This window comes from Trichosurus vulpecula, chromosome 6 (assembly GCF_011100635.1).
Source record: "Trichosurus vulpecula isolate mTriVul1 chromosome 6, mTriVul1.pri, whole genome shotgun sequence".
In the NCBI taxonomy this organism is placed as follows: Eukaryota; Metazoa; Chordata; class Mammalia; order Diprotodontia; family Phalangeridae; genus Trichosurus; species Trichosurus vulpecula.
The window spans coordinates 251351248-251369742 of NC_050578.1; positions in this window are offsets into that span (position 1 = coordinate 251351248).

An 18495-nucleotide genomic window follows, 5' to 3' on the forward strand; every position below is an offset into this window, starting at 1 on the left:
AAATAGAAAAAGAAAACAGTCCTTTCCCATGAGAAGCTTAGAAATAATTTTTAAAAAGAGACAAAAATAAAAAAAAACTTCCCCATGCTCACTCCTTCCCACCCTCTTCATAAATACACAGAGAGCCGGGCAGAAATAATCACGTACTCACATTTGGTGGAGAAAAGGAATCAATTCAATTTCGGGCAATTCAATGAGTATTTCTAAGTATTCACTATCTTCAATCAATCCATATGCATTTATTAAGTGTTTGTTATGTGTCAGAAACTGAATTAGGTATTAGGGATATTGCAAGGTACTACGTAGATGCTTTAGAGATAAAGCATACTGCCTGATTTTGGGTTTGAGAGCACCTCCATCTTCAACAAAGAGACCTCTTGGTTTCATGGCGTACTAACACTTTGGCAGGATTTAAAATCCTAAGGTAGGAGGCTGGCTGGGCTCCCACTTCTTTTCAGCAGGGTCCAAAGCAGTTCTACCACATGTTTTAGAGACTATCAAATATGCCTCACTTAAATCCAATCCATGAATCAAGATATCACCCTGAGATGTCCCTGATCAGCAAAATACCAAGTGACAAAATTATTCCACTTGTTTTTCCTGTCGAAACAGTAGACATAATATTGTATCTGCCTTTTAATTTCACCTGGGATCTTTGGCTTTTGTCTAACATGCCTACTTATTTTCAGCTTGGTCAACCTTTTAAGTTTCTGTTCCTGATTTCCTCCATTTATGCCTTTGCTTTTTCTCACATTATTCAACAAGAGTGGAATATTATTCCATAAGACTCTCTTACAATATTCTTCATTCTTCTGAGTGAGACCCCTATATTGTGCAGCCCCTTTCTACCTCCTCTCTCTACAAACTGGCCCATTCATTTCAACTTGCCCTTAAATAGGAAACAATTACTTAACAATGAGACATAATCAAGAATAATGATAACCTCACCATTTTTCAATATGAATTAAATACTGTTAGAAACAAAATATTTTTTGTTGGACTACATTTCTGATTTTATGCCTGAATACAGCTTTATATGCTATATTTTACCTTTCAATAATAAACAAGTGTGTTTGTTTTCTAACTGGAAATAATATCCAATATTGACTAAACCCTAGAAAGAACATAAACTAAGACAAAGTGGGTAATAGTAATAGAATTGAATGAGTGAAAAAAATAGAGTTAGAAATGTCACTCCATCATATGCACATACATGCGTGCACACACAGATTAAGTCAAATAAGCAATTTAGTTCCTAAACACACTCCTTGGATCTATGATGTGTGCTATCGTCAGAGTAACAGAAGAGTCACAAAACCACAGCACAAGATGGGATATTATTTAGTATAAATCTCTCATTTTACAGAGGTGGTAACTGAGGATAAGGTGATCAACAGCCTTTTCCAAACTTCTTGAGCACTATTAACCTTCCCTCATGCTACGTCACATCCAGTGTCCTGCTTGGTACCCCTTGTATTTTTTTAACCATCCATGGAACCCTTGAAATCTATCCATGGATCTTTTTAGGATCCATGGACTCCATGCTCTTTTATTATTCATAATGCTCTTCCATCATTCTACCCACGGTCACCCTCCTATGTTAATACTAGCCCAGTATCCCTGACTTTTAGCAGATTGGGCAAAATTAGGCCTCCAATCACGACGTTTTAGTATGTGCTATGAAAATCTCTTTGCTGCTGCCAAGTTACAGGTCTTCTAGGACCAGTAAACCTGAAATGATACAGAGCTGTGGTTACTACTCCCAAGGTTAATCCACATTATTCTCCAACTTATTGGGAAGACTACTCAGAAAGTACGAGTTTTCCTACTCTTTAGCATCAATATTGTAACTCTTAAAACACTGCACCCCAATCGAAAGAGAATAAATCAATCAACTATTCCACAGAAACGAGGTGATAGTGTCTGGTTTTAGCTCAAACCTGGCTTCTGACTCCGTAATATTTAAGTCATTTAACTAAATTCTCTGAATCTCAGTTTCCTTATATATAAAACATGGATAAAATGATCTAGGGTCTCTTCCTCGCAGGATTTTTGAGAGTCTCAAACGAGAACATATTTGTAAAAGTAATTTATAATTTTTCACATAATTCAAGCACTGGGCCCAGAGAATCACCACAACTTGCCACTATATCTAAGGATGCTAAATACTACCCGAGGATTCTCTGTTTTAGCCTACCTGTATGCTGGGCTCTGAAAGAACTTTAGCCAAGATGAATTCTGAACCTCTTGGTATTAAAAATCATATCCACCGATATATAGAATTCACATTGTGAATGAGGCCATAATCATGTTCAGATCTGGAAAGTGATACCATAGGCTCCCAGGAAAGTGAATGAGGAACGTTAATTAGTTGATATGACAAACAAACAAACACGCACACACACATACACACACATTCACAAAACACATAATCGCATGGAAATTTTTGAGCATATGTATGCATGTATGTATACATGTATTTTTGTTTGTATGTATACATGTATGTATGTGTGTATGTCTATGCGTACCCTTAAGATCACTAGTCTTGCTTCCAGCTCAGCCCTTACAAACATCATCTGACAAGCGAATTCTATGAAGGAGGGGCCATTATTCATCCCCGTTAATTACCACCCAACTGCCACACATAGGGCAGACAAGCAAGTGTAGCTGAAACAGAAAGGCACCCTGAGGGAGAAATAGAAAGTAGTTTATGTCGATCAAGTCAAACCACGACCTTTATCGCCTTGACCCACTATCTTTCCTTGTACCTGATGGAATCAGTCCAGTACGGTGAATCCAAGAGCCTTGGGAAAAGCAATGCTTCTAGGCTAGCGTCCACAGCCTTCATACTATAAGCATCACCTGTGGAGATGAAGGCTGGCATTATTGAAGACTGGCAGGTACTACAGCCATATCTACTGAAGACCCAGAAAAGAAATTTCTTGCCACCAAATTCCTTGACACTGTCAAAAGCTTCAAAATTAGAAACTGATATGATTTTTATTAGTGGATATGACAATAAGGAAGATGCATTGCCTTCTGCTTCACCACTGTACCCTGAGGACTGAGTGACTTTTTTATCTATGTGATTTACAGCTGCAAACTTCCATATTTATTGTCCCTTTCATCATAATATGAGTTAATTGTAAGCAGGGACTGTTTCACTTTTTCATTTGTATCTCCAGTACTTAGGACAATGCCTTTCACATAGTGCTTAATAAACACTTTATCCATACTCATACCCTAGACCAGGGCTGTCCAAAATGCAGCCCCCAGTACAATTTATGCAGCCCACCTACAAGCATAGAAATTTACATAAATGCTTTAGTAAGAAGCTGAGCTACCCCAGAGCTCTCACTAAAATGGCAAATCAAAATATATTGTCTATTGTTTCAATAAAAACCTAAGGTTGGACAGCCCTGCCCTAGACTATTTTTGAACCCAGAGACTCATACCCTAGAATGTCTTTTGAACCCAGAGAGAGACTCAACAATAAAATGAACCAGGGGCAACAAGATGGAAACTCATGTATTTTTTTCTCATCAACTCACATCTCTACAACATCCAGCCAGGTTTCACCTGATCATACGGACATATGCACTCATAAATACTCATATGTACACACAAATACACATGTATACACCCACAAATATTCTTGTTTATCATTATTATAACTCCAGCTATCATCATTATTGAAGCTGTACAGTGTACCTAACAGTATTCTAATTTTTCTAGGCCATAAAGACTAGATCTTACACATGCCTTTAAAGAGGTTATGACTTATACACTGACAAGGTATTTGGAAACCTTTACCAACTTCAAAATAATTGATAACTGGGACAATTAATCTTATGACAATACACACAGTAATGTCTCTAAGAGACATATATATCTGTCAAGTAAGCAGCAGGAGAGGGGAAAAAAGAAAAAAAAACTTGTCAAGTAGAAAAAAATAAAAATGGATGAAAAGTGAATTCATATCAGTACAGGCCAATAATAAATTCACTGTCTGTTCTAGCAATGACTCTTATGAGCTTTTGTGAATGTGTCAGTATTTCATAATAACTGGCAAATCATTAATTTTTTTCACATTTGCCAAAATAATACTAACTGCTTTTCTCCTTGTTGCTTGAGATGTCATGTACAATTTTACAAGAAAAATGCAAGATATATTAGAGGCCTGGGACTGCAAATATAAAGTGAGAATGTTCTAACTCGGCTGCAATCATTACACTGGGCATCCAGGTAACAGGAGAGAACTCCGATACTTCCTTTGTACCCAGGCCATGCTCATTTCATTCCCACCGATGCTCCTCATACTGTGGCCTTTTCTACTTCCCTGGCTACAGCCTTCTCATCATGGAGATTCCAGTCCTCTGTGGCCCTCTTCTGGTTGTGAGTACCAGGCCCAGCCTGCCATTTTAGGAGGTGCACATGTCATATTCCCTTCCTCTCCCCTTCTATTCTTTATATTTGATTTTTTCACATCCTTCCCAGGAGCACCGTGAAGGTACCATTTACCCATCCCCTTTCTGGTTTCCCTTTGTATGTTGTCTTTCTCTATTCTGTGGTAAGTTTCTTGAGGGCAGGATTTAGTTTTTGTTTTGTTCACTTTGCTTGCATTTATATTTTAGCTCTCTGCAAAGTGTCTGGTACATAGTAATCACTTAATTAATGCTCTATTTAGCTTCCTAGCTGTCTGCTAGGGTCCATAAGACTACAATGCCAATGAGTCAGTTTCAACATTTATTTTGGCCAAATTACTGTAATAGTTTTTAAAACCAAAGACCATGGGTTACTAGATGCATAAGGAATTTTACATCATAGGTTGTCTGAATGAAGGGACCTTAAAACATACAACAGTAAGGCCTGTATAAGTACTTGTCCAATATTCTATCATGGGATGGCTAGGTGGTCTAATGGAAGGAGCACTGGACCTGAAGTCAGGAAGACTCATCTTTCTGAGTTAAAATCTGGGCTTGGACACTAATTAGTTATGTGACCCTAGGCAAGTCATTTGACCTTTTTTGCCTCAGTTTCCTCATCTGTAAAATGATCTGGAGGAGAAAATGGCAAACTATTCCAGTATCTTTGCCGAGAAAACCCCATATGGGGTTACAAAGAGTCAGACATGGCTGAAATAACGGAACAACAAAATTCTGTCAAACGGTTTTATTGTTTATTTTCTGTTCGTACTAGATTTTTTTAAAGTTCTTTTCAAACTTTGAGATTCTGTGAATCAGAACTGGAAAAGATTTTAGAGGTCCTCTATATTAACTCTTTCATTTTTCACATCAGAAAATCATAGCACAGAGATATAAAAAAAAGATTTATCCCAGAATAGCCGGAAAGCCCCAAGCAGAACCTGAACCAAAACCTAGGCATTTTGACACCAGAGCCATGACTCTTAACAAGAAATCATGTCCCTGAGTATGAAAATTCCAATAAAAATGAAGTCAGGGCCTCTATATTGGTGATTGACAATCCTAGGACTGTATCCTACATTGCTTCTTGGGAGTATGGAAGTCATTCTGATGAAGCTCCAATCATGTTCTAACCTTGGGTAGTGATGTCACGTACTCCCTTGATGAATGAGCATGATCAATCATTCCAAGAGGTTCAGAGGCCAAAATTCTTGATTAGAGTTTTTTAATATCCAAAATTTCCTATGTGTCTGTGGGTTCAAAAATAGAAGACCTGAGTACTATTCATCCAACATCCCATGGCACAGCAGTAGCTTACTATGGATCTGTGGTAGCAGGAAGTTTAGTCTGCTCTCTCCATCATTTCTTTGGAAGCATAGTGAGATGCTTTTATTCAATTTATTTAAGTCTCTTGATTTATATTCTACTTTTTGCCAAGAAGGATTCAAACCCAGTTCTGTATGCTAATGTGATTCATACTCTAAGATAAGAGGATGGTAGATTTTGAACCTAATGACAAATCAGATATAATCCAGTCCAACACACTCATTTGTACATTTTAGAAAATTGAGGCACAGAGATGTTGAATGATTTGTCCAAGGTCACATAGGTAATAAGTGGAAGTGTTAGGTTTCTCTCTGAAGGCTCTGACTACAAATCTAATTTTATTTTATACTCCACCAAAATCTCTCTTCTAACTAAAGAAAGGAATACTGGGGAAAGCCAATTTTCATTCCTTCATTTGGTGACTTCTTCCATAGCTATCCAAAGTAGAAGATGACTCCATTTCCTGGGCCATTTCAGTATTTAGAAGTATCTTAAATGGTGGAGCTGTGCTCTGAAATCCCACCATTACAAATCAGAAATGTGCTATTCTTATATCTTTTGCTAAGGGAGCTTTTTGAGAGACTGGGGGGGGGGCTTAGGGGTTTGGGGGGGGACATAGGAGGATGTTAAAAACAACAAAATGAGAAGGTATGGTTACTTCAAAATGATCAACACATCATTTCTGTGGGAGTTCACTCTATCTGATGTCTATGACAACCCATCTATAACCAATGACCCTAGGGAGCTAGCCTACCCACAGAAGGATTAAAAGACTCCTCCATAGTCACACATGTGTGTTAGAAGTAACATTTGAACCAAAGTCTTCTTGATTTCAAGTCCAGCATTCTAGTAAGCATACCACACTGCCTAGCCTCCACAGTGGTACGATAGTAAATTAAGATATGACAAGTCACAGTTATAATTACCCATGAGAATTCAGCAAATTCTGTTATAAATATAGTATTTTATATATGAATACCATTGCCTATAGTTGATTAGACATAACATGGATATATAAAAAATGTAAAAAAAAGTTTTCATCATACAGAATACATATAATCTCCAAGCTAAGTGAGATGAAAGGTCAAAATATAAAGACTTAATGATGGAATTCTAAACCACAAGGGAAGAGAATGAGGCATGTGTCATCCCCATCCTCCTATCTGCTATTAGAACTGTCCAGAAAATACTTTCAATGAGTCTTCGTGAAATGAGCTCATATTTATATGCTTTTATTCAATTAAAGGAGGTAGTTATTTTATCTACTTCTGTAATAATCCACTGATGATTAAATATAATGAATAATAGAATAATGATTTGTCTCAGGACCAGTTCTAGCTGAACTCCATCAAAATCAATCAATCAATTAAAGCAAGATAGCAATAATAATCATAATGATAGTTTCTACTTGTTAACAGTATATTTTCCTTGCAACTATCCTGTGCAGATGATAGTCTAAATATTATTTTCACATTTAATAGATGGAGAAACAGGCCCCTAATTGTGTGAAAAGGTATATTTTCTAATATATGTAACTTTGGGGCCTACATAATAAAACAATGGATTCAGAGCAATGGTGTATATTAATGGAATGATCACTCTACTGTCTTAAAACATATAATCAGATTTCCTAAAAACAGTCCCCTCACATGGCTCTCACTGTAGTTCTGGACACAGAACCTTTCATCTAAGAAGGGATTCTTCACCATTTGTTTTTCATGGACTCCGTTGGCAGTCTGAATTAGTCGATAGATGGACTTTCTCAGAATCGTGTTTTTAAGTGCATAAAATAAAATACACAAGGTTAAAATGGAAATCAATTATATTGAAATACAGTTATCAAAACTTTCTTTTACAATGTTTGTGAACCCCAAGTGAAAAACTGTTGCAAGAGAATCCCAATTTATCTCCTGGCTTCCAGTCTCTCCCCTTTAGAATTCAGTTATCCACAGAATTGCCAAAGTAATCTTCCTAAAGTACAAGTGTGATGATATCATCCCAGTGCTTAAGAATCTTCAGTGGGTTCTTACTGATCCTAAGATAAAATACAGAAGTCTCTGGTTGGCATGTAAAGACCTTCAAGTTTCGACTCTTAGATTCCTTCTCCTAACTTATTTAACACAGAGCCCTTTTCCTCATTTTGTGGTCCAGCTTAAATAGTTTACTTGTTTGTTTGTGTCCCAAATCCAGCCTTTCTTGCTTTTACCTCCGTACGTTTTTATAGGACATCCTTCTTGCCTGGAATATACTCTCTCCTCACTTCTTAAAATTCATGGTGTCTTTTAAGACTAAGCTCATGGATCCCTAAACTATGAAATACCTTTCCTCACCCCTCCCCAATGATTTAAACTGGAGGTTTTCTCCCTCCTCAAATTTTCTTGTACATACTTATCTGTATGGATTATTTATCCTTCCTCAATCCAGTAAACTATAAGTTCCTGGAGGAGAGGGTCTATATTTTGTCCTCACTTTGTATCACCAGATCTACCTAACTTTAAATAGAGTAGGTGCTTACTAGCCACTAATTGGCTTAATTAATGGGAATCCCAGCAGATTGACCATGTCATGGTTAAGTCTATAGCCTTGGCTTTGTTTCAAAATATTTGTTTGCTGAGACTATTCCAGAAAGAAGCTTCCTTAATGGCTCTTACAGCAACATTTTAAAAAATCAAAGGCCCATGAGCTGGCTTCACTATCTTCTCCAGCTCTGTGAAGACACTCAAAAGTCAGAGAAAATTGATGGGCACAAAGACCATAGAACAGTTAGCAAACACTCACCTTAGAATAAATCAAATTCAGTGATATAATCTATGGGTATGTTTTAGCCTCTTAGTGATAGAATAAAACAGGTCCCTTCCTAATGATGCTGTGGTCTCTCTACTACTCTAAGAAAAATCAAAAGCATGGACTAAGAATTAGAGGGCAAGAAGAGAATCCCCAGCTTCCTTCAAAACACAGCTCAGATATCACTGTCTATATCATATCTTTCCTGTTTCTACCCCACTTAGTTGTTACTACTCTATCCCTCTTGAAATTGCTTTGTATTCCTTTGAATACACATTGGATTTATTATCTTTAAACATTTTGTAAACCATCTGCCCCGGCCTCCTGTTCCCACTCCATCTGAACCCAGTAAGTCCCCCAAGAACAGGGACCATTTTCCTTTTCTCTTAAAATCCCTAGCACACAGACCTGGATCTTTCACATAATCGGCACTTCATAACATTCATTGAATTTAATGGATTTGAACTTAAGAGATCTACCCTCAACCATTCCATTCTATATTTGAGGAAAAGCCAAGAGAGGAGAAATGATTTTACCTAAGATGAAACAGTAAGTGGCAAGTCTTAGATTCCAACTTGAACATTCTGACTCCAAATTCAGGGTACAACTTACTATATCACTTATTCTTTCTTACTCCATGCTTTATTCCAGACTATATTACTTACTAGCTGTGTGAATTTCATTTCCCTATGGAGAAAATGAGGAGGTTGGACAAGATAATATCTGATGATCTTGCTTGTCCTAAAACTCTAGCAAATTTTGCATCTCCAGAAGGAAATTTAATTCAAATAGTATTATGCATTGTATTAGGACCTATATGGAAATCATATAAATGTAAGTAGTTTTGTCCATTTGCAAATTAACAGACAGCAACCGTACAGAGAACAGTTCATTTGTGCTTAACAAATTTAAAAGCAAATTTATTTTAAAATATCTTTATTGAGTTCAGAATCTGAGGGTTTTTTAAACTATTAGGTCAGTAAAGCCATATCACTTTTGTTTATTAATACCATGAATGTTTCCTTTCAGTAATGTAATTCCTCTTAAACCCAACCTCACTTTATTCAATAAAGGGGAAATTTTTTAACTGAACTTGCCTTTGACTCCACTGTGTTGTTAGTTCTTTTAAAAACAACCAGACCTATGTTACTTTCATGATTTTAAAGCCCATGTAACCTGTTGGCACTCACATATTTATAAGACAACTAGAAGAGCGAGTCCCTACATGTTAGGTGGATTTCCTATGAAGGACTTATGGGGGGAAAGAGTCAAGAGTTATCCAAGTTGAGAAAGTGCTGATAAGTAGCCACCTATGCTGTTGGAAGAAGCACCAAAGCTGATGAGCACATGCATTTGTCAAACAGGATTGAGTCATGAATTGAGATTCTCCCTATAGTTAGGCTTGCTGAATTACAAAGTGATATGTTTCTGCTGATGGGTCTTGATAGAGTGTTGAGCTTAGCATCAGGAAGATCTCAGTTCAAATCCCATCTCTGCCATTTGTTAGCTGCATGACTGTCCTCAAGTCACTTAATGTCTAGGTAGTCAATACCACAAGAGCCATTGTTGCATCATCAACTGTCTCCATAGGTGGAGTTGCCTACGTTAGTCAAGTTTCAGATGTTCTATAAGTTCATGCTAGACCTAAAGCTTCAGCGGAACTCAGAAGCCATCTACTTTTGACCCCATCATTTCTCAGAGGAGCAAAGTGAGGTACAGGGAAGTTGACTTGCCCAAAATCACACAGAAGGTAAGAGATAAGGGCAGAATTTGAACCAAAGTCCTCCAATTTCAGATCTGGGCCTTAATTTATATGACCAACAGAAGAATGCAGAAGCATGGTAATCATAGTTGACCAAGATATGTTAATGTCAAGTCCACAAGCATTTACTAAGCACTTAGTATGTGCCAGGCACTGTGAAAATCACTGGAAATACAAATAAAAACAGGAAGAGAGATAGTCTATGCCTTCAAGGAAATTATATTCTAATGGGAAAGGATAATACATTAAAGAAAACTGAAAATGGTTGGGGCAGGGAATAAAACAGGTGAGGGGGTACCTATATAAGGGGATGGTTGGGAAAGTGGAGAGGAATGAAAACCTGTCTGACCTGGGCATCTTTCTAAAAGATGGAGGTTTTAGAAGGAACCAGTCAATCAACAGGGAGATTCACGGGGGCTCCACAGGGGCATAGGATCCTTCCTGTGTGAAAATTCCAAGGTTGGAGTGAACTTCCAAGGAGAAAAGGTTTCTTTGGCGCGGTGGAAAAAGTCCAATGGAGATAAGTCAGCAGTGAATTATGTAGAAGAAAGAAGTTTATAGGCTCTGGATTTACAAGAGGTTTTGTCTTGCAAGAAGCATTTTGATGCCTGAAATCCAGCAAACAATTCTGGGATACCTGGAAGGGGAAAGGGACAAGAACAGGTTAAGGGAAGTTCTGATTTGTTTCCATAACTACCAAGAGACCTGGAGATCTCCATTTGCTTATTGAAATGAGAATGGGCCTCAACATTTCAAAGTGGGAATGTATACCCAGTCAAAGAAAAACCTGACCACTCTGAGCCAAAAGATTTAAAACAGGTGAATGGAGAATCTTGAGCACAGAGGAAAATGGCTCATTGAAACCACCTAAGCCAAACATCCAACCTGGGATTTGGTTCTCTCTAGTATCAAATTAATGACACAGTCTATGTAACAGCAGGAATACCTTTTATCCTAAAGACTCCTATTTATGTATTTATGGGCTGTTCACAAGATGTTTACTCTATTGAGACTCTTCAAGGCTTTATTATCTCCATTTAACAGATGAGGAAACTGAGGTTCATTGAGATCATATAACTTATTGAAGCTGGTATGGCTTTAAGTACTAGCACTAATATCATCTTTACTTCTATGATTACTAATATTTTTAATTAATTTAATTTTAGTTTTCAACATTCACTTCTGTTAGGGGCGCTCTGGGCCTGGGCCCCCCGAGAGGGTAGTGAGACGCCAGAGAGTCTGGACCTGCTGACGCGGCAGTGCCCGTGTGGCTTCCACCACGTCAGTACCGGGGCGGCTCTTACTGGAGGAGCTCCACCCTCGGGGAGGAACTGGGGAGGAGCCAACCCGAAACACCCAACATAAGGCGCTCCCCAGAGAGGGTCAGTGGGATTTGTGTGAGATTTCTGGTACGCCATGCAATAAAGCTGCTTGTTGACTCCGGTGTTCTGCCTGGTGATTCTCCTCTCGCATCCCCCGAGAGGAGCCGGAGACGTCCAAAGACCCGAGGGCAGGGTGAGTGATAGGCGGTAGTCGGGGAGTACGGGGTGCCAAAGTGGGGCACATCCCGTCCGGCCGCCGACACACTTCTATAAGATTTTGAGTTCCAAATTTTCTCCCCCTCCCACCTCTTCCCCTTGCCCAAGACAGTGTGCAATCTGAGTCCCTACATATACATTCATATTAAACATATTTTCACATTAGTCATGTTGTAAAAAAGAATTTGAACCAACAGGAGGAAGCACAAGGAAGAAGAAAACTAAAAAAGAAAAAAAGAGAGAGCAAATAATATGCTTCAATCTGCATTCAGACGCCATAGTTCTTTTTCTGGTTGTGGCTAGCATTTTCCATATGATTACTACTATTACTGCTCCTTCTTTCTACTCCTCCTCCTTATAATAATTGTAATTATAATAATGATAACAATAAGCTGGCATTTCAATAGTGCTTTAAGTTTTGTAAAGCACTTTATCTGTATTGTTTCATTTGACCCTCACAACAACCTTAAGAAGTAGGTGATCATCTATTTCTTTTCCACTGATAGGGAAACTGAGACTCCAAGAAGCTAAAAGACCCCCAACAAGGTCAATCAATCATCTATTCATGAAGGATCTATTAAGTCCCTACCATTTGCCAGGCACTCTTTCAAGCCCTGGGGATCCAAAGACAAAGGGAAATATCCTCTGGTTCCTGGCCCTCACATTCTTTTGGGGGTCAAACAGATAGTAAGTGTCTGAGTTGGGAGTCACATTTAGATAGTCCTGACTGCCAGGCCATGCTTTAGCACCTATAGATACGCCCAGTGAACTTTCAATGCCATTACAATGCAACCATCTGGAAGCTGGTCCTGAAAGGGCAGATCTGACTCATGTAAGTGCAGCTTTGCACACTGTCTGCATCTTGTTAAGCAATTGTTGACATTCTTTTTGTCCTCTGTTTTTATACAAATACCTGTTTGTTCAGCATACTTCTGCTATGGAAACACTAAATAAAGTCTGATATTTTGGTATGTGTTCTCATCACTTCTTTTTAAATACACCCCCTGATTACTTTTAATGTTTTGTAGCATACCCTGTCGAGATTTAAAATAATACTCTCTGCTCAATGCTGTCTAGAATGTAATACTGCCCCACTGCATCCTGTATTTTATCCAATAAAATGCTTACCCATAAGCAGAGGGATTCATGATTGTGAGGCAGCTGGACTGCATGGTGGAGAGAACATGGAACTTGGCATCAGGAAGATGTGAGTCTGAATTATCCGTAAGACACTAGCTATGTGAATATAAGAAAGTCACTTCTCTCTAAGCCTCTGGTTCCTCATTTATAAAACTGGGATAGCATCTGCCTCCTGAGGACTGTTAGGAGGATCAAATGAGATGATATATAAAGTACTTTGCAATCCTTAAAGTATTATATAAATGGCTACTTATTAGTATTGGGGTAGCTAGGAGATCGAGTTCTGTGCCTGAAGTCAGGAAGATTCATCTTCATGAGTTCAAATCTGGCCCCAGATCCTTACTAGCTATGTGACCCTGGGTAAGTCACTTAACCCTGTTTGCCCCAGTTTCCTCATCTATAAAATGAGCTGGAGAAGAAAGTGGCAAACCACTTTGGGATCCTTGCCAAGCAAACCTCTAAAAGGCAACACAAAAAGTCAGAAATGACATGAAACTAAAACAAATTTATTAGTATTATTGTTGTTTTTATTGCTATGATAATGATGGTGATGGTGGTGGTGGTGATAATGGGGTTATAGTTTCAGAGCTAGAAGAATATTTAAATATTATTTCTTCCAACTTCTTCACTTTGCAGGTGACAAAACTGACACTTGGGGAGGTAAAATATGAAATGACTTACTCATGGTCTCCCAGTAAAGGGCATAGCTAGGATTTGAACCCAGGTCCTTTGAGGGCACATCTCACACTCTTCTGTATTAAGCTTATTTTATACCCAGGCAGGGCCATTTCCAGTCATCCTGATCTACATCTTGCCCTTGGACCCAGACAGCTCTGCAGGAGAAAGTGAGGCTGGTGACTTTACACAGTTCTCCCTCACTTAAATCCAATTCACTTGTAAGTCATGGCATCACCTCCCTGATATCACGATCCTCTTTGAGAATGAAGGACAAATGACAAACAACAATTTTATATCATATAATATAGGAGATGTAGGGCTGGAAAAGGAGGCAAACCCGTCAGGAAGCATGAGTGATGCATAACAGATGGACAGCCCGAGTTTTGTACTGCTCCCCACAGAATGATAAAGGATTCAAAGGAAGGCCTCCAGTGTGTTGATACGACTTTCAGGGAAATAACTACTGAATTATAGGATCAAGACCTGGGAGGAATTGTAGGAATCAATCATTAAGGCCACCCACCCCTCTCATTTAACACGGGCAACAGCAGCAAATGTTGATAAAGTATAGATGGGTTATGACCTCACTGTTGGTGAGGGGATCACCATCAATGCTCTTACAGATCCATTGAAAAATTGAACAAAGGAAAAGCTAGCAAGTGTGATTGTATAACCTCCTAAGAACCTAGTCTGAGTTTTTCTGGCATACAGGGAAGTGATGGGAAAGCAATGAGTCATATTAAATACCAGCCAAACCTGTGAATTCCGGCCACTGGAGGATTCAACAGAGAATTACTTAAGCAGGTTAGCTTGAGTACAGAAAAATAACCATAATAAAGGTGCATGTTCTGCTAACTATGAGTGAGAGTGATACTCCTGGCTCACCAGGAAGATGAATATTTAGTTTAATATATCATAACAATAACGATGATGATAGCACAACTAGGGGGCACAGTGGATAGAGGGCTAGTCTTGAAGTCACAAAGGCTCCTCTTCCTGAGTTCAAGTCTGGCCTCAGACACTTCCAAGTGGGTCACCCTGGGCAAGTCACTTAACCCTGTTTGCCTCAGTTTCCTCATTTGTAAAATGAGCTGGAGAAGAAATGGCAAACCACTCCAGTATCTTTGCAGAGAAAAAAAAAACCCAAATGGGGTCACAAAGAAAACAACAACAAATCATATTAATAATAATAGCATTTTTAACTTTAATTTATTTCAGTAGAAAGATTCCTGAAATCTGCACTTAAATTCAATTTTAAACCAGCTCATGCAAACACACAGAACATCACACGTGCACTCACTTACATATTAGAAAGAAACAGAAATTCCAATGAGCTAAGATGTACATCACTCAACGAGATCATAGTGCAATTGAGTTCTCTATCATGACTGTACCCTGGGGTGACTGGGATAAAAAGGAACAAAAATGGCTTGTGTTTACTGCATATGAGCACTATTTCATATCTACTTGGATATTGATTCCCATAGATTTTGATCCTCATTAGGTTAAGTTGTATGACTATCTCCTCCCCACGTATACACTCTTATAGGTCTTGAAGCAATGAGCTTACCAGTAATTAAGGTGTCAAAAGTCCTAGAAATCCTGGTAATTTATTAACAGGTATCATTCTAGAGCCTCTCTCTTTCACTATGTTGCAACTTATTTGCTTAATACAGTATCACTGGATCATATTTGTGAGTAGCACTAGTAGGACATACACTGTAAGTGTAAACTTAACACCGGCTACCTAGCATTGAAAGGGCACCTAATACTCATACTGCTTCTGGCTTGTTAATTCAGGAAAAACATTCAGCCAAAGCTACATCCTACTATTCCATTCCAACAATTCCACCACTATTCTGCAGTACAAATAGTTGGACCCAAAATTTATGTTTTGCTCCACTGATAACTCCAAAGGACTTGGTTAACCTTTCACTGGGCTTCAAAGATCCTTTGAACAGTTGATCATGCCTGTTCTGTATCACACTAGCCCTTCAAAAAGTGAACATTTCACCACAATGAATTAGTTGAACAACAGTAGCTCCAATTCTTGTGATGAACTCATAAGTAAAAGCTCCAAGCTTTTAGAAAAGTGTTTAGTTTTCATTAGTAAAAACTAATTTCATTTATTTCCTCTCCTCATGTTTTGTATTCTGAGCTTAAAGCTCTCCTGTATTCAAATAATGCTTACATAAATGTTGGTGAAAGATTGTTCTTGAAACTAGTTTTCACTAGAGAATAATTATAAAATTAAAGGGAAACATTTTATAAACTTTAAAAGATTAAATAAGGGTACTAGGTGGTTTATGCTGATGATATCTAGCTTTCCTGTTATATTTTCAAGCAAGCATAAAGATGACTAGTTTAATGACTAACTGATCAAACTAGGGAGGTCTCATTTCTGGCTATGATGCCATCTTGAATTAAGAGCTAGTCCTCTTAGCCCAAGGTTTTAGCAACTATACATAGCTTCCCTTTAATACCTTTTCTCTGCTTACATTTTATCCTTTCCCAAAGCTCTTCAGAAAGGCCTTATATTTATTCCATGTCAACAGCAGCATCTCTTAACAGGACATCAGACAGTAATAATAATAGCCTTTTAAAATTTGTAAAGCACTTTACTAATATTTTACTCTCACAACAACCCTGGGAGAATTAAGTAGTGGTCTTCAAAATATGTGCTTTAAATGTGCAGAAAATTATAATCATTTGCAACTTAATCCCAAGAATTCAACATTAACCAGTAATATTCTATCCAATCCAAAAAGCATTTAAAGTATTCACTACATACAAGGAACTGTAATGGACACTGGAAATACAAGGGTGAAATGTAATAAAGTCCCTTGGCTCAAGGACCTTATGCTGACCTGGGTAGAAGCAATTTTTTTTTGATTTTTTTTAATTTAAATTTATTTATTTAACATATTTAGTTTTCAGCATTGATTTTCACAACAGTTTGAATTACAAATTTTCTCCCCATTTCTACCCTCCCCCCCACTCCAAGATGGCATATATTCTGGTTGCCCTGTTCCCCAGTCAGCCCTCCCCTCTATCACCCCCCTCCCCTCTCATCCCCTTTTCCCTTCCTTTCTTGTGGGGCAAGATAAATTTCTATGCCCCATTGCCTGTGCAACTTTTAAACAGAGACATAGGTAAGTCTTAATTTGGGGAGCAGGGTGATACAAAAATTATCTAACGGAATCAGGAAAACCTTTTGGAGGTGGCCCATGAACTAAATCCTGGAGGTAGGTAAGGATAATATGAGGCAGAGATACATTTCAAGACTTGCATTCAAAGATGCACTTCAAGCATAGGGGACAAGGTTTGAATCAGATACCTCCACCACACCACAGTTATGTGTCTTCACCCTGAGATCACTTTCCATTTATACCATATACATCTTGTACATATGTAACTATTTATATGGTATGGTTTCTCCTTCCATCAAAATCATGAGCCTTCTTTTGTGTCTCAGCCCTAAGCGCAGTACCTGGTGTATAACAAGTAATTAATAGAAGTGGCTTTCTGGAGTACACCCAGCTAAGCTCATTCAGTCCAAAATTCAGTTCAACAAAGATTAAGGAGAACCAACAATGTACAATAGTGTGGAGGTACTGAGGAGAGAAGGATAGAAATGAGAAATAGTCTTTGTAATTAAGAACTTTGCATTCTACTGAAGGGATGAAACATATACATAGTTAAATAAATACATGGAGAAAGGAGGAAGCACAAATAACTGGAGAAGAAGAGTAGAAATTTCCAAGACAAGAAACCTTGAAGGAAGAGAAAGATCCTCAGAAGTTGAATTGAATGGAGAGGGTATTCCAGGCATGTGGGGAGCTTCTTCAAAGGCATAGTCATTGGAGAACAGCTCACAGGTCAGTATGGTTGTAACAAATAGATGGATGGTAGAAATCCATCATAAGGCAGGTGGAAGCCAGATCATAGAGGGCTTTAAAGACCAGACTGAAAATTTTGCATTTTCTCCTAGAGGTAATAGGGAGCCAATGATACTTTTTGAGCAGTGTCAGATCTATATCTAAGATTATTTTGGTAATTTGATGGAGAATGGATTGGAGAGAGACAAAAAAAAAAAGGTGGAGGAGTTGGATGAGACTCCAGTCCGTGGGGTAGTTGGATGAGTCCTTGGTCTAGGACTCATCCCGCTCACTCTAGTATTCTGACAAAGCTGCCTCTAACACTTTTTATTTGGTTTTGCAACATTACTCATTAACATATTTTATAATGTTTGATCCTCAGGTCTGTGAGGTAGAAGGTTCAAGTAGGATCATTCCCATTTTTCACAGAGGAATCTACAGGTAAATTACTTGCTTAAAAACCACATAGCTAGTAAGTAACACAAAATGGAATCCAGAGAACTGATTATAACCCAATTGTCTCTTCTATTGTACATTGTTGGCCTTCATGCCATCCTTCTGACCTCTAAGGTAAGAATGCATGAATTGATGTGGAATAGAATAAGCAGAAAGAAAGGAAAAGCACATACAATGACTACAATAGTATAAATGGAGAGCACATTTGAAAAGTAGTCAAACTCTGAGCGAGTCAAAACAAGTGTTTCCAGAGAACAAATAACGAAGTAAACCTTTTGTTCATAAGGGAAGTAAGGAACCACCAAGGTGAAATGGGGCATACGTTTATTCATATAATCATAGTATGGGACAATTTTTCTTTTTTTTCTTTACAACAAGTTGGCTTTTTTGAGTGGGGGTTGGGTGCATTTCCAGAAATTACTCTGATATAAAAACAAAAAGCATTGATAAAATATTTTAAAAGACTTAATGTAGTACTCTACTTTCAAAATTAGATTGTCATATTTATC